At 40.1% G+C, this 4931-nt stretch overlaps 1 long non-coding RNA gene across 1 annotated transcript; it reads left to right on the top strand.

Moving 5' to 3' along the window:
- Positions 1-497: 497 nt before the first annotated feature.
- Positions 498-1115, top strand: LOC110971025 (uncharacterized). The gene is made up of 2 exons (XR_007938578.1): positions 498-623; positions 825-1115. It is a non-coding gene; the product is annotated as an uncharacterized LOC110971025 (long non-coding RNA).
- Positions 1116-4931: the final 3816 nt, after the last annotated feature.

Raw genomic sequence — 4931 nt, 5'->3', positions numbered from 1 at the left:
TTTCTCCTCAAATTCTTAAAATTAAAAAAAAACAACCTTTTATGATTTTCGTGCAGGCTCAGTGACCTACAGCGAACCTTCAGCCTCTCTGCTCCAGGGTGTTCCTGGTCTCTGGCTTCAGCCCAGCCTCCATTAGCATCACCTGGTTACATGATAGTAACACAGAGCTGTGGAAGTACAACATCAGCGAGCTCCACAGAGGTCCAGATGGAAAGTTCAGCATCCAAAGCAGCCGCCTCTGTCTGTCCCAGGTCGACTCCTTACCTGGTGGGGTCCTCACCTGCAAACACCAGCCGGTCCCTGAATGGATCCAAACCAGGCAGTGGAGCATCCACGTCTTCTTGCACATGAAATGTCAAAAATATTTCACACAGGAAGTCTCTTAGTTACTGCATCACTTTTTAGGCATTTCAAATCTTTGTAATTCTTCTCTTGGTGGAACTAAGTCAGTGTAATAAATGACTGCCTGGTTGATTTTACTTCCTTCACAGACACATTGGAACACTGATTTCTTAGAGGACGTCCTGCTAACACATGCAGCGGCACCGGTGTGGAAAGCTGGTATATGGATTTTATTTTCGGCCCCTTATTTCTCATCTCCGTCATCTAGTATCTTAATTAAGGTAAGATCCAGCAGTAGTCATTCTTCCAGTCTGGTTTATCATGCCACTTGTTTGGTTTTATTATATATGTACGGCTTCATATTAAGAATATTCTAAAGTAATATAATCATCTGGGATTTATTGAATCATATTTTTCTACATTTTTACTTTACACAAGGCCGTCAACTGATGCTGAGACATTCTCTGTTTTTTCCCTTTTAGACTAAACGATGATGACCACAGGAAAGATCCCATTTTATGAATCAAATATCGACTTTTAAGGATTTTTAAAGTATAATGACTTGCTTTATCATGTTGTGTGTAATAGGTTTATAATGTCCATTTCTTTTGGGGTTTTCATCGTGCATGTACGAGGAAATGTAACAAAAATACATTTAAGAAATGAATAAATATAAGAAGTAAAATTGGACTTCTGTGTAATGACTGCATTTTGTCTCACTACGCTGATTCTTGCTGTAAAAACATGTATAATGATTAAAATTCTTAAACAAGGGTTGTCATAATTTGCCTCATTGATTATGCTTTGTGTGAAGATTTACAGTTTTTATTCTCAGCACTCCTGCATTACTCTGATGAACCATAGGAGTGAGACAAAGCTCCATGGGCAGCAGCTGTTCTGAATTATTACTACAGAGTCACTTAAAGACGCTGACAGATGTGGATTTACCGTGGCAGAGGTTTAGCACAGAGCTGCATTGATCTGACAGCACAGAGACCGTTTCTGTATGTCTTCCCTTTTCCATACATGCAAACACAGAGTTCCTGTAGATCTGTGCACACGTTGTCTTTGTGTGTTTGTGTCTGCATTTGTGTACATTGTGGGTTTATAGGAATTCACATCTGGGAGGGATGACACCAAGCACATCAGGGCTTCTATTGGCTACGTCCGGAGTGATCTTGTGCTGCGTGCGCCCTGATTGGCTGGGAACCCTGTGGCAGCCGGCCCTAATCTGTGACGCTGTTGCTGGGATGGAGTCACGGCATGCTGCTGCCAGTCCAAGTGCCAAGGGGCCGGTAACGGGGGAAGCAGGGCATGGAGCCCAGCAGGCTGCCTCAGAGCGTCTCCCTGTCTGACACCTTCAGAGCCTCCCATCCCCTCAGGCCAGGAGCCCTCCCTCCAGGTCCTGGATTGACCCCTTTCATGTGCTAGCACAAAGCAGGGAAAACTTACAACCAAACATCCTGGTACCTGAACCACCGAGGCTGACGGCACCGAGCAGGCCCAGAATTAATTGTATTACGTAATGTATTACGATGAATCAGTTTAAACTTGGAAATGAAAGTTGATCTTGTCTTAAAATAAAGCTTTATCTTGGTGAAACAGTTTGTTGAACATGCAGCGCTTCCTGAAACAGGGTCATATGTGGAAATAGAGAAGAATAAGCACATTTATAGCATTTTATTCAGTAGAGAACATTACAGCATTATTGTTGATTTCATTGTAGGAACCACAGGATATATTCATCCTTGTTTTTCTTTTTAAAAACTATTTATTTTATTTATTCCTGAAAATTATTACCAGATCTATAGTCTTAGAGTATGGATGGATGATTAAACTGAAGAAATGAGGGGAAAACTCCCTAATATAAACCTCATCACTCCACCTAAATGTAAAACCTCTAAACCTGAGTGTTTAATTTCTCCTTATTGTTGAAGAAACAAACAGGATTAACAGCAGTAAAACCTGCAGTATATATAAATATATATATAGCGTTCAAACACCACAGTGAGCAGAAACCCTCCATCCAGAGGCCAACCACACAGACCAACCATAACACCTACATCATTCCACAGACTGTCCTTAGAAAAGGTTATTTGAGGAAACAGGCTGCTGTGGCTCATGCTGTGTTTCACTGTAACAGCGCCCTCTAGTGGCTGCAGTGGTTAAAACAGAAACACAGCAGCAGACAGAGGAGCAAAGAGAGGTGATGCCACAAGCAGACACAGTCCACACAGGGAGGAGGCCGGGGTGGATGGTGGGGTCAACAAAACACACGTCAGCTTTTAACACATCAGAACTGTTCAATAACTTTAAGCTCGTTTTAACCCAAACCCTGAAAGAGCTCTAAAGCAAAAAAAATCGATTTCTGGATGAAGAATCTTCATGGTTCACGCTGACAGTCTGCTGATGCTCTGGTGAGTCTGCATACGCCACGATCAAACCAGTGCTTAGAGATGTCAGCTCTGAAGGAGAAAAGGGGAAAAGACACGGATACAAAATACAGGCATGACTTTAGCATGTGACCTCAAAGACAGGACAGAGACGATCTCAGAGGGACATTCTGCTCCACTGACTCCTGTCTGGTAAAAACAGAAGGAGAACAAAAGTGATTCTGAACGGGGAAAAAATCAGAATGCATCATAAATGCTTAGAAACAAAAACATGAAGAGTCTGAACATGCAATAAACTGTTTTCTGTAAATTAACATTTTGAGTGCTTTGGAATCCCTGATTACACATTCATTATAAAATCTGCAGTTTTGTAGTTGACACTGGTGTGCTGCCTCAGGGCTGTAAGGACACAGAAACACTGAGGTCTTCTTTAGAACATATGATCAGTAGAACAGGGAGAAAACATGAAATACAGTATATGCTTTAAAAACACACCGAACAAACACACAAACTACAACTACCACTTCTGTATTATTTGCACATTTTCACATTTCATTAAAACGAAGATAAACCAGTGGAGGGAAAACAGATGAAGCTTTTCAAAAATGTTTGACCACACAATGAGAGCTGCATATTTTTGAATTTATGGTTTGCATTTATGGAGAAGGCAGCAATATCTGTACAAATAAATTCATGTTGTATGTATGTATTTATGCATGTATGTATGATGTAGCTGTTATGTATGTATGCAGGCACACTACCGTTCAAAAGTTTGGGGTCACATAGAAATGTCCTTATTTTGAAAGTTACTTCAAATCATGGAGGCCAAAAAAATAAAGATGATGGAGCAGATTTGGGAAGAAGTGAAGTCATCACAGAACAGGAAGGAGATGAAAGAAAATGTGAAGAACGTACAAGAGAGCTGCTGTTCCAGAGGACAAAGACGCGTTACTGTCCACATGTTCCACGTGTTTGCATGTGTGTGGATGTTCAGTCACCTGCAAACATGTGGAACAAATGACAATAGCACGTCTTTATTCTAGAAAATTAACAAGGAAACAGATGAGGATTATCAACAACATCAGATGATGGAAAGTTAAAGAAAAAAGAAGAAAGTCTCTTTAAAATCTGTGGGTCGAGGAGGAAACACTAAAGGAAATACAGGTACTGTTTAAAGGTTTAGGGTCACTTAGAAATGTCCTTATTGTTGAAAGAAAAGCGTTTTTTTTTTCAATTTAGATACCATTAAATGAATGGTAAATCCAGTGCAGACATAGTTAATGTGCTAAATGACTATTGTAGCTGTAAACGTCTGATTTTTAATGGAATATCTCCATAGGGGTACAGAGGAACATTTCCAGCAACCATCACTCCTGTGTTCTAATGCTACATTGTGTTAGCTAATGGTGCTGAAAGGCTCATTGATGATCAGAAAACCCTTGTGCAGTTATGTTAGCACATGGATAAAAGTGGGAGTTTTCATGGAAAACATGGAATTATCTGGATGAACCCAAACTTTTGAACAGTGGTGTAGATATGTATGTATGTATGTATGTACACACGTGGACAAAATTGTTGGTACCCCTCAGTTAAAGAAGGAAAAACCCACAATTCTCACTGAAATCACTTGAAACTCACAAAAGTAACAATAAATAAAAATTTATTGAAAATTAAATAATCAAAAACAGCCATTACTTTTGAATTGTTGATTAACATAATTATTTAAAAAAACAAACGAATGAAACAGGCCTGGACAAAAATGATGGTACCTCTATAAAAGATTGAAAACTATTTGACCAGAGTGACATGATTAACTCAGGTGTGTCATTTAATTGACATCACAGGTGTTTCCAAACTCATAATCAGTCAGTCTGCCTATTTAAAGGGAGACAAGTAGTCACCCTGCTGTTTGGTGAAAAGGTGTGTACCACACTGAACATGGACAACAGAAGCGAAGGAGAGAATTGTCCCAGGACATCCGAAAAAAAATGATAGACAAACATCTTAAAGGTAAAGGCTATAAGACCATCTCTAAACAGCTTGAAGTTCCTGTGACAACAGTGGCTCATATTATTCAGAAGTTCAAGACCCACGGGACAGTAGCCAACCTCCCTGGACGTGGCCGCAAGAGGAAAATTGATGACAAATTGAAGAGACGGATCGTTGGAATTGTATCCAAAGAGCCCAGAGCAACCT

Source organism: Acanthochromis polyacanthus, chromosome 21 (genome assembly GCF_021347895.1).
Source record: "Acanthochromis polyacanthus isolate Apoly-LR-REF ecotype Palm Island chromosome 21, KAUST_Apoly_ChrSc, whole genome shotgun sequence".
Classification (NCBI taxonomy): domain Eukaryota; kingdom Metazoa; phylum Chordata; class Actinopteri; family Pomacentridae; genus Acanthochromis; species Acanthochromis polyacanthus.
This window is presented reverse-complemented; position numbering and strand designations above follow the sequence as displayed.